The sequence below is a fragment of the Rhinoderma darwinii genome, chromosome 4 (assembly GCF_050947455.1).
Source record: "Rhinoderma darwinii isolate aRhiDar2 chromosome 4, aRhiDar2.hap1, whole genome shotgun sequence".
NCBI classification, from domain to species: domain Eukaryota; kingdom Metazoa; phylum Chordata; class Amphibia; order Anura; family Rhinodermatidae; genus Rhinoderma; species Rhinoderma darwinii.
The window spans coordinates 199698699-199711586 of NC_134690.1; the positions used below are offsets into that span (position 1 = coordinate 199698699).

At 42.0% G+C, this 12888-nt stretch overlaps 1 long non-coding RNA gene across 1 annotated transcript in view; it reads right to left on the bottom strand.

The window, feature by feature from the left end:
- Nucleotides 1–1685: 1685 nt before the first annotated feature.
- Nucleotides 1686–12888, bottom strand: part of LOC142760987 (uncharacterized) — a 51218-nt gene continuing 40015 nt past the window's right edge. Inside the window, exon 3 of the long non-coding RNA XR_012883478.1 lies at nt 1686–1799. This is a non-coding gene — a long non-coding RNA (uncharacterized LOC142760987). The remainder of the gene's footprint in view (nt 1800–12888) is intronic.

A 12888-nucleotide genomic window follows, 5' to 3' on the forward strand; every position in this document is an offset into this window, starting at 1 on the left:
AAATATAGCTACATTGAACACTCAGTGAGAGGTTTTCTGACTACTACTGCTGTACCGTAAAGCGCCAACCTAAATAACAATTCCAATTAGGGAAACAAAATGTAGAAGATGACTTTATTGCCAATGCTGACACCATATCTTCCAACTGTCTCAGATTCGGCGGGACAGTCCCGGATTCCGAGCAGTGTCCCGCTGTCCCGGACAGCCGGTGGTTTGTCATGGTGACAACTGTATCTGCATCCTCAGGACGCCGATACAGTTGAATCCAATGCTGAAGCAAGGAACTGTCAGCTTCTTGCTTTAGCATTCAACTATGGAGTCCCGGGCTAGAGCAACACAAGCTCTCTGGCCGGGGACTTCTGTCTAGGGAAAACCCTTGACGTCACTATCCATATATGGACAGTGACCTCAGTGGCTTCTCCAGGAACGAAACCCCAGACCAAAGCGTTGCTGACGCTCTGGCTGGGGATCCAGCTCCTAGAAGGAGTACCTGACATCACTATAGTGACGTCAGGGGCTTCCTCCAGGAGCGAAATCCCCAGCCAGAGCGTTGACGACACTCTGGCCAGGGATTCCGCTCTTGAAGGAGCCCCTGACGTCACTATCCATATATGGACAGTGACGTCAGGGGCTCCTCATGGAGCGGAATCCCTGGCCAGAGCATTGACGATGCTCTGGCTGGGAATTCTGGCATCTTAAAGCCTCAACATCACTGTCCATATAAGGTCAGTGACATCAGGGGCTCCTCCTGGAGCAGAATCCTCGACTAGAGCGTTGCCGACGCTCTGGCCGGGGATTTCACTCCTGAATGGGGATCTGTATTGGCTTTGTACTGTATGGGTGCATCTATGGGGGCATTATACTGTATAGGGGCAGCTATTTGGCATTATACTTTGTGGGAGGCACTATGGGGTATTATGCTGTGTGGGGGTAGTTATAGTGGCATTATACTGTGTGGGGGTTCTATGGGGGCATTATACTTTGGGGAGGCACTATGGGAGCATGATACTGTGTGAACTGAACCGGTTGTGTGTGGGCAGGGTTTGGGTGGGGATTTAGTGGGAATTGGGAGGGGTTGTTCCTTTTTGCCATACTTGAAAGTTGGGAGCTATGCTGACACAGCTTTATATATTTAAAGCACTCATAATCCCATATATAATGGAAGGAAATGAGACCAAAAAAGAGAAAATAATAATAAAATGCAAATGAATCAGCCAGCGGTATTGCAGTATGTGCACTTCTAAATACACAAAATCTGAATGGTGACAGAAAAACACAGATCCCTCGTACGCTTTTTTGACAATTAAGTTAGTATATTGCATTTTAATCATGAACCTCTTTCTGGTGATATGGCTAGGAATCCACAGCGTTGCCAGTGGTAAAATCACGTCATTACAATGGTCCAACCGTTAAAAATCTGACATGGATGCTTGCGACTTTTATTTCCAGAGGTAATCTTGGGATATTTTTTAGAGCCCTAGCCTATATGTAAGGTTCAATTTAATTTTTTAGGTTAAAACATGATGAAGTGATGGATTTGATATCCGGCTAATTCATTCACTTCAAAGCCGTAACCAGCAGTTCTTTTTTTTCTCTGTCTGTAACTGCATTACTCTATATAAATGAATCAATGGGCATAGTCAGAAAGATTGAGGACAAGACTTTTTATTAATAATATGGCCTCAACAGAAATTACTAAAGCTCAGTCCATCTTACAAAGCACTGCCTGCAGGAACACTAGCTGATCACAACCCCATTACAGTGGAACAGATGATTTCTGCATTACCTCTCTAGGGGACCTAGCAAAGAATAGAAAAGTGTGTTAAAGGAAAGTTCATATAACGACCAATAATTTTGACATAGGTTTGATTTGTCTGATTCTAAAAATGCTTTATCAGACCTTCCATATTGATAATGTTTGAATGTAAATTGTTTAACACTTTAAAGGCTAACTTAACATTCAACAAACTTCTGACATGTCATAGTGTCATGTCAGAAGTTTTGATTGGTGGGGTCCAAGCACTAAGACCCCCACCCAGTGGCGTAACTACCGCCGTAGCAGCAGTAGCGGCTGCTACGGGGCCCGCGGCATGAGGGGGCCCGTGTCGCCCGCCGGCATGGGCCCCCACCGTGGCCAGAGGCTCCGGTAGCAGCCGCTATGGCTGCTACAGCGGAACGCCACTGAACACTACGGCAGAGCAGGGAGGTATCTCCCCGCTCTGCCATTAACTGGTTCCCGACCGCTGGCTGTGTTTATACGGCCAGCGGTCAGGGTCCTTAAAACCCGAGCCATAGACTTTCTACGGCTCGGGCTTTAACTTGCTGCCCGCGCGATCGGGCAGCTGAATGTCGGGTCTCCGGCTGTCAGTGACTGCCGGGGACCCTGAGGAGAAGATAGAAGCAACTTTCGCTGCTTCTGTCTTCTCTGATCACTTGTACACAGCGCTCAATGAACGCTGTGCATAGGAATAGAGACAGCGGCCCCGTGCCGCTGTCTCTATTCCTCCCGGTGATCATGTGACTGGTCACATGATCGCCGGGTGCCGTTACTTACAGACTGCTGCTGGGTCTTACTAGACCCTGCACAGCCCTATTAGTGACAATCGTCACTATGAGAGGGCTGATTTCCCCTGTAACTGGGGCTGCTGTGCAGCTCCAGTTACAGTGGGAAAACATGGTGCAAAAGAAAGAAAAAAAATATATAAAGTTCCCCAAAGGTCTTTTTTGACCTTTGGGGGACAGACCATGGTAATAAAAAAATAATAAAGTAAAGTGCAAAAAAAATTTAAATAATAAATACACATAAAATACCCACCCCAAAAAAACAGTTCCCTCCCGCCAATCATTGTTGTAACGCTAGCGCTGACCCAATTACCCTAATATAGACATGTAATATATAAAAATTTACGGTAGACAATGACAATCACAAATAAAAGGTCTATTTTAGGGTAAAACTATGTTATTACCAAAAAAAAAATAGCTGAAATGTAAAAAAGCTTATTTTTTTACTATTTTCAAACTTTAGGAATAAAAATGCTAAAATAGCAAAGAGGATGTGTATAAAATTGATAAAAAAAGAAACCTGCATTGTCTACGGAAAAAACGTCGCAAAAATCACGTAGTTAGCCCAACAAATAAAAAAGTTATAGCCATTTAACTAACACGTGCTAAAAATGGCTAAACGGTGTCTGGTCCTGAAGGCGCAAAATAGAGCAAAAGACATGTATCCCCCCCCTCTCCACAGGACATGTATCCCCTCTCCACAGGACATGTATCCCCTCTCCACAGGACATGTATCCCGTATTCACAGGATATCCACAGGACAGGGGATACATGTGTGATCGCTGGCATTGATAAGGAGAACGGGGGACTGAAAGTCCCCTGAAGTTCTCCATCACAAACCTCGGACTTCCGGGGCCCGGGTCGGCAGCTCCGTAGAAATGAATGGAGCGCCGGTCGTGCTTGTGCGCATGCGTGACCAGCGCTCCTTTCATTGTTATTGAGCTGCGCAGACGCCGGAAGTCAGAGGTTTGTCATGGAGAAGTTCAGGGGACGTTCAGTCCCCCGTTCTCCCTATCGCTGCCAGCGATCACACATGTATCCCCTATCCTGTGGAGAGGGGATACATGTCTTTTGTAGGACACACTGTATGTCTATTTTTTTTGGGAGGGGGGACGCTGTATGGCGTTCCCTACAGGGGGGGTGGCTGTATGGCGTTCCCTATAGGGGGGGAGCTGTATGGCGTTCCCTATAGGGGGGGAGCTTTATGGCGTTCCCTACAGGGGGGGGCTGTATGGCGTTCTCTACAGAGAGGGCTGTATCGCGTTCCCTACAGGGGGGGCTGTATGGCGTTATCTACAGGGGGGCTGTATGCCGTTCTCTACAGGGGGAAGTATGGCGCTATCTACAGAGGGGGGGGGCTGTATGGCGTTATCCACAGGGGGGGCTGTAAAAAGGGCACTATCTACAAGCGGGGGGGGGGGTTGTGTGACACCCAGGGGAGGGGGGGGGGCCCAGTCAAAAGTTTGCTATGGGGCCCAGTCTTTCCTAGTTACGCCCCTGCCCCCACCAATTGCTAAAACTAAGCGGCAGAAGCACTTGTGTGATCAGTCAGCCACTTCGTTTCTGTTCAGCTTTTTCCGGGCTCATAGACATTCTATTGAGCCCGTACTGCGCTTCATCTATTTCTGTAAAAAGCCGAACATAAACGAAGCAGCTAAGCTTTTTGCACCGTGAATATAGGAAAAAGCTATTTTTACATAGTTTTTTTTTTTATCCTGTTTACGTTTAATGCTAATTAACCTGTTAAATTAATTTTTCAGGTTATTACGGTCGGGTAGAAACGTAATATTTGTAGGTTTTTTATTTTTATGCAATGTGTGGGCAATAAAATATATTTAATGCTAAATAATGCAATTTTTTACCCTTTTTTATTTATTTATTTTTTGTTATATATATTTTTTATTTCATGAAGGAATAACTTCTTTAATAAAAATTTTTATACTAATAATGTATTAGCATACATCTGTATGCTAATACATTATACTGTGTCACTATGACACAAGCTGCTATAAGGCCAATATATAGTGTGCCTTAACAGCAGGCTCATAGAACCGACAGCTCTGTGGTCCTTTCTAGCTCCCCAGGGCTGATTCCAGAGAGTTCCCCTCCCCATTTCCGATTGCGTCACCAGGTTTCTGGTGACAAGATCAAAGAGGGGAATGCCCTTTGATCAAGCAGCGGTCATAGACCACAGCGATCAAAGGGTCAAACAGCTGGGGTCTGAGTTTTTTCTGATCCAAGCTTTATTCAGCAGCCTGCTCTAAATTTAGGAGCTGTTAGTTACAGGTCCTGCTTAGGGAATAAGCACACTGGAGCGCTCATAAGCCTTTTCTACAGTGACACTAAAATACGTTGTGTCGTGGAAATCCATCGCTCAAAATATATTAGACTGAAATTTATACGAGTCCCAACAGACTCTCAAGGCCAGACTCCATTAGTCAGAATCCTAATTAGGATATTTCACCGATATATATCGAGAGACGAGAAGAAAACACACAGACACGCTGAAATGTTCAAAATTCTCATCTGAAGGATTTATTACCAAACTCAAACTGTTAAACTGAAATTCAGAAGGGGTGTAGGCTTGAGGTAAACCAATCAGAGACAATGTAACAATATTTGTTATTCAGTAAAAAGCATACAATAAAATACATCATTATAATTCTCCACACATTATGTTTACAGGTTTCTTATCTCTCTTTTGGACAGAATGTCCTCGTGGAGATGGGGGGAGACCTTCCCTCACGCATACTTGCCATCCCCCCATCTCACTCCCATCTCACTCCCTGTCCATCTTCGCATGGGAACCAAGGTCAAAGATAAAACATACGAAATCAACATTACTTGTATTAAAGGAACAATGACTTTTCTATTCACTACAATAAAACCAAGATGGGAACTCCAGACAAGATGGCTGCTGCACGAAACTAAATCATTTACACATTATCATCACTTTCACATAATACATATCTTAGTAATTCGGCCTCCTGCTTGATAATTCACAATGTAATTTCAAACAGAGAATATAAGCAAATAAATCATCCTTCACAAACCTCCCTTTTCCTCATATTAAATTACAGAAATTATATATTATGATTATGAAACTCAAACAATATATCAATAGGGCCACAACTAATATGATGCCATCACCAATGTCCGGTTAGGGTATGGGGTCGCACCAGTGTATTGACAAGTCATGTACATCATCGTCCTCTTCTTCTCCTGTCTTCTGATTAGAACACTTGATACTGCTGATGGATTCACTCAGGTCTTTGGTCCTTACTTTGATCTTTGCTGATGTCATCAGGACTTGATTTGGTCTTTTTCATCTGTCAGACACCGTCTCTTTTAGTTTACGTCACCGGGCTATACACAACACCTCATGCTGTGAGCCTGGTGTGAGATCCCACGTAGGCGGATTAGTGGGGTGTTATTGTGACCCCACAAACCCTCCGCTCATCTGTCTTCTTATCTTGTCTGGGCGGCTGCTTGGAATTGTGACACTGCCGTCAGTTCATGACAAACGCGTTGTACTGGCTCCGGCTGCGCCTGCCGCACCTCAGTAATGGAGTTCATCGTATCAAAAATCTTTTAGTTCATGTTTACTGGCACTTTCTGGGGAACCCCAACCCTTGTCAATTGTTACTAATCTGGTGATAACATCTACGTACTATAAAAGTTGTTCTAAGTACATACAATAACAATGTCAGGCCCTTAAACTAAATCAAACAAACAAACACCTTTTATATAAGAAAAACTTCTCTGTTCCAATGGACAGGGCACCTAGAAGATGTGTAATTATTGGGTACATTTCATATGCACTTGGTGTCACGCTTTCCAGCAGGATTTGTACGTTGATCTGAGCTGATTGCCTGGAACATTTCCAGCTCACCAAAATATACACAGATTCCACATGTTTATCTGACAAATGTCACAAACCAATTTTCCTTACTCTAATTTGTATTGCATGGGGAGGCCTCTCAAGGTCTGTTCTCTTCGTGGGAGGCGGGTATGATAAGGTTGGCATCGGTCTACCAGGACTGTTCTGTAGGCAAATCAAACAGCTCTAACAGAATTTAGCAGCAACAGCTGTAAAGCCTGGGACATACCAATTAGATCTTACCAAATCGATCCTTGCAGTCTTGGGGCATATGTGAGGTCATACACCATCAATGCAAAAGCCATCAAGAGTGCCTTGGGTCTTACCGGTTCACGTTCCCTTATCCGTCCACATTCTGTTAGAATCTGGTTCTCACGCCTTCCGCTCCCAGTTGGACTCGTCCTATGGAGAACAAGCTTTTTCATTGTATAGACATTAATTGATCTTAATCAAATAATTAATTTGAAGAAAAACATTAACAAATAACATCTTTACATCAAACGTTCACATTGAGCAATAACTAGAGATGATACATGCAAACTCATTTTTCTTCTTTATATATATATATACACACACACACACGAACACTGCACAGAATTTTCCTTTCACAATAACAACGACAAAAAACAAATAACTAAAAATATTTTCAAATGGGAATATTCCACTTCTGTACTTTTTATCTGACGCATGACTCTAATAGTCCAATGCTAAAGCTGGTCCAGAACTTTACATAAAACTTAACTTCAGTATTTAATATTCCCACAGCCCTTCTTAAATACAATTACTAAACAAACTAACTTTGGAATAACATCTGAAGAACTGCTGATATCGTATTGTACAAACATCAGGTCAATACTTGGGATAACACTATTCCCCTGTCACTTACACACAACGTCTGCAGTGGGGAAAATACAGGCCGGGCTTCAGGCCCCCCTGAGAACAGGTCTACACACATGAGCACATTGTCATACACTTCTACCTCGGGTAGTTGTATGTTCTGCAGTCGCTGGGACGGGTAATCTGGCTGGGATGCACTTTTCACAGGTACCTTTGCTGTTTTACCTATGTCATGCCGTGCGCACATCATGCCGGCTGCTACAAACCTAGTGGTGGCATTATTGTATCCAGGGACAAGCCAATTTACTGACACCTGGCTGCATATACCCTTGTTGTCAGTTCTGTTTTCTCTTGCTCTCTCAATTGGCTTACCCAATGATCCAATAAAGTTCCTACTACCAATGGGCCCATAATTGTGGGCGATGCCAAAAGCGTACCTAGAGTCAGTGTATATGTCGGCCGTCTTACCTTCTGCCAGGTTACAGCCTCAGCGAGCACCTCCAGCTCCGCTCCTTGAGATGAACAAGAAGGTGAGAGTGGTTTCTGGGTAATTTACCTGGTGCCTCGTATCCTGTTCTACACATGCTGTATATGATAAAGTATGTCTACATTACAAATTTACATTGGAAACCCATGTCACATATAGATAGAACATTTCAAAAGGGTGGAGTTTTATTGTTCCACATTTAGCTGATGATCCAGAACACTTGTACATCCCACCCACCAGGTCCTGTAAATACCTGATTAATACAAAAACAAACAAAATATGTTACTGAAATCTGGCATAAAAGAAACAATATTCAAACAATTTTTTTTTTTGTTTTGCCTTCTCCCCATCTAAATCTGTAAAGACTCATCTGTGAGTGACGTCACCTCACCTCCTGTGTAAATTGGCTGGAGGGGGATCTGGAACCATCTACACAGAAAAACCTCAAAATATAAGTTACTGTCATACACATTTAATCTGGGTTACTCCTTGAAACTCATACACATTTTGTAGATCTCCTAGAACCAAATTCATTAATTCAAAACAAAATAAAACACAAAACAAAACTATCTGATCAGTCCCTTCACCATTGGGAAATCTTCAACCCTTTCTCAGCCACTGGGATAGGGCAGTGCTTGGCATAGCTCCCTCTGGCTGTGAAGGGGTCATAAAATTGCCTGTAAAAAGGAGAACAGATCAGTCCCTTCAACATTCCCTCCTATTTGGACTCTGCGAAAGTAATGTAGCAGGGTTCAAAACTACATATCAACATAATGAGATTAGGCACTCTATCGGGGGAGCACTAGTTTAACCCCCTGTAATACACAACAGCCTGGAACAAAAAAGATTACTTTCTCCTGACAAAAATACATTTTATCTTTAAAATGACCTGCAACCATTTACCTGTAAAACATCTCACATTTTAAAAAAATAACATTTAGGCAGCACCATAGCACGTGCCTCATGTGTGAAAACAAAAAACAAGACAATTGTAATTAGTTATTCAATAACACAGAAAATAATATATCTGGTAATATTAATTACTGCAAACCAATAAGCTGTACATAAGAATAGGGAACAGAGGGGGCACATACATGTTCAAGACCCCGTGTCTCACAATATCTGTAGTTTAATACATTTGAATTAACATTAAAACATTCCAACAATAAATCTTATCACATTATAACACATTAATCTGCAGTGTAGCTTTTATCTTTCTACAAACAGATCCAGCCGGCTGTAATATTTTTCTCGCTTGGTGTAGTTACAGACGACTGCGCTGCGCGAAAATAAAACACGTAGAACTGATTTTAACCCCATACACAAAACACTAACATTTTTAGACATTACTGCTGTTAAAAATAGGAAACATACAATATAGTTCTGCTTTTATTGTGGCCATTAGTTTCAAACTTCAGACATGTTACATTACACACATCACACAGATGTCTCATCACATCACACATGTTACATTACACACATCACACAGATGTTTCATCACATCACACATGTTCACATTGCACTCCCCCCGTTCTGACCCACGTTAGTCACTGCAATGTACCTGGCTGCTCCATTTTCTTCACTCTTCCAATGAAAATTTACACCTGTATTTAAATTGTTCTTTCTCACATGCAAACATCCTTCTTACGGCTGCCAGCCTTTTCAACAATTTTTTACAGTGTGTTATTTTGCCTTCACATACTTTATAATTAAAGCCCCAGCTCCTTTTGCTCATTCTAATGTTGGCCGGGACCAGTGCCCCAAAGCATCTTTGTCCAACTTCCTCCTGACCCCATGGTCGGAGAGCAGTAGGGTGATTTCCGGTAAATCCCCCACCTCCAGGCAAACAGGCCACGTTTGCCGACAGATATCTCAGACCAGTCTATCTCCTAGACTGTCTTACCAATACGATATCACAAGTCGTTCCTCCAGACATTCTAGCAGTAGGATCCTCTGATCCCTCACTGGATTGAACATCAAGAACAGACAAAATGCTGCCAATCAACAATTACAAGAGCAAATTCTTCAACACAATCGACATTCATGAACCTCCATTGATTCAAGCAGGAGTTGGTAACACTTCACTTATGCAGAACACTTGCTGCCGGGGTGTGTCTTTCAGTTCATAGAGCCCATGATGTAACATATATCCCAAACTATTTCCTCTAGCACTTTGCAATGGTTTCACATGCAAATTATATTTGGTAACATATATATATTATCCTCCCCGCTCAGCCGTTCACTTTGTGGGTTGTAGTTTAGGGGGCTGTTATGTATGTTGGTGATAATTTCTTTACGGGCTATGGGTCTGATCCAATACCAATGTTCTTCACTGTAATTACTACTACGACACAGGTGGCACCTGGGATAAGTGTCAGGGTCATTCAATGAATACAGGATGTTATATTACAACGGTATTCAATCCAGCGGTCTGATGTTATACTACTACAGACTTAATTACTTGGATGTTATTTTACATCAAAGTGTATATGCCGGATTATCACATGTGCTAGAAATCAGTCTGTACTGATTCCCACCTTATGCCAGTCTGGCAATGCATACAACTGGTTTATGGAGCCTTACACACAATATCACTGGCTGGCAATGCGTTAGGAAAATATAAATGATTTTCTAATACAGTATTCAAAGTTTTCCCTATTGCACTGGGTAATGGTATTGAGTGCAAATTCAATATAGACACAATTGCTTCTCCTTGCACTGGATTCTACATTATCAGGACTTAACCATTGAAGCCCCTGTGGTACTACATGATATTACTCATAACTATCCAACTTTCTATGGGTCTGAGCCAATACCAGTCAATACCTCCCAACTATAATCCCAGACAAACGGGTAACAGAACAACTATTAATCCTCAACAATTTTACACAACTAAATAACAAATAACGCTACAACAAAGCAGCAAGCAGAAGTTTTGTTTTTTCCTCACAGTCCAAAACAACTCTTTGCATTTCAAATACTTCACATGTGAGTTACGACTTCTCTCTGCCATGCGCTACGTCACTGCATTCCAAAGGCTTCTCACAATTTTTCCTGGTTAACTATGTATTTGCTGGCAAAAATTCTCTCATGTCTTTCATATCAACAGTTTAAGATCACGTACACACCTGCAATCCTTCATCACACAAAAAGCTTCAACATACCTTTTTGGATCCATCTTTCAACCCACTGACTAAGGAGTCTCGTCCATAGAAGTGACGTTCTGACAGCTGGATTCCAAGGCTTACGCAATACATGTGTGAATGGTGTAAGAATAAGCTCCTTACCTACCGCGGTTTTTGTAATTCACAGATGCAAAGCCAGACCTCTCCAGTGACAGCTTATCAGACGTGCAATCTTCCTGGGTTTTATCGGCACCATTACTGTCGTGGAAATCCATCGCTCAAAATATATTAGACTGAAATTTATACGAGTCCCAACAGACTCTCAAGGCCAGACTCCATTAGTCAGAATCCTAATTAGGATATTTCACCGATATATATCGAGAGACGAGAAGAAAACACACAGACACGCTGAAATGTTCAAAATTCTCATCTGAAGGATTTATTACCAAACTCAAACTGTTAAACTGAAATTCAGAAGGGGTGTAGGCTTGAGGTAAACCAATCAGAGACAATGTAACAATATTTGTTATTCAGTAAAAAGCATACAATAAAATACATCATTATAATTCTCCACACATTATGTTTACAGGTTTCTTATCTCTCTTTTGGACAGAATGTCCTCGTGGAGATGGGGGGAGACCTTCCCTCACGCATACTTGCCATCCCCCCATCTCACTCCCATCTCACTCCCTGTCCATCTTCGCATGGGAACCAAGGTCAAAGATAAAACATACGAAATCAACATTACTTGTATTAAAGGAACAATGACTTTTCTATTCACTACAATAAAACCAAGATGGGAACTCCAGACAAGATGGCTGCTGCACGAAACTAAATCATTTACACATTATCATCACTTTCACATAATACATATCTTAGTAATTCGGCCTCCTGCTTGATAATTCACAATGTAATTTCAAACAGAGAATATAAGCAAATAAATCATCCTTCACAGTTGCTATAGATTAATGACCAACACCACCTGTCGTGTACCCAGTGGGACCTCTGTGCAGACTAAACCAAAGAACAAAGTCTAAAACTGTTGTCTTTACTCCTTAAAGGCTATGCACACCTTTGAAAGGCTTTACATATATACATATAACACCATAGAATAAAGTGACGGCACCAGGACTTCGGGATAGATGAAAAAAAGGTGGATTTATTTACCTCAAGTAAGCAGTGACGTTTCGGTACGTCACAGAACCTTTCTCAAGCTTGCTTGAAAAAGGTCCTATAGCAGGACCGAAACGTTGCAGCTGTTGACTGAATAAATCACATACTTTTTGGAACCATCGGAGTGCTGTGGGATTTCTTTCGTTTATGTCTTATAATCCACGGAACTGGATTACGTGCTTGCACCCATTACCGTGTTGGACTCTGTCGCAGAGTGCTGCTTATCTCTACCTATATATATATATATATATATATATATATATATAGTAGAAATGAAGAGCGAGTAACGGCACCAGGACTTCAGTGTTGGGGAGATGTTGGTTTATTCACCACCAGGTGGAAAAAATGAGCGACGTTTCGGTTCACACCTGAACCTTTCTCAAGCTAAGAGAAAGGTTCAGGTGTGAACCGAAACGTCGCTAATTTTTTCCACCTGGTGGTGAATAAACCAACATCTCCCCAACACTGAAGTCCTGGTGCCGTTACTCGCTCTTCATTTCTACTATTTTATTCCAAGGAGTTGATTCATCCTTACTATGGTAACGTGCACATGGCCTGATTTCCAGTCTGCATTGAGTGCTGTGTTTTTTGCATCTATTTGAACTATATATATATATATATATATATATATATATATATATATATATATATATATATATGTGTGTGTGTGTGTGTGTCAATCAGTGTGATTGGTGCAACTTTATAATCAGTCTATATTAACCCCTTCGCGCTCAGGTCAGTAATAGTACGTCCTGCTAAGTAGAACGTTCGCGCTCAGGTCAGTACTATTACTGACCTGAGTAAACACGGCGCCATTTAATCCC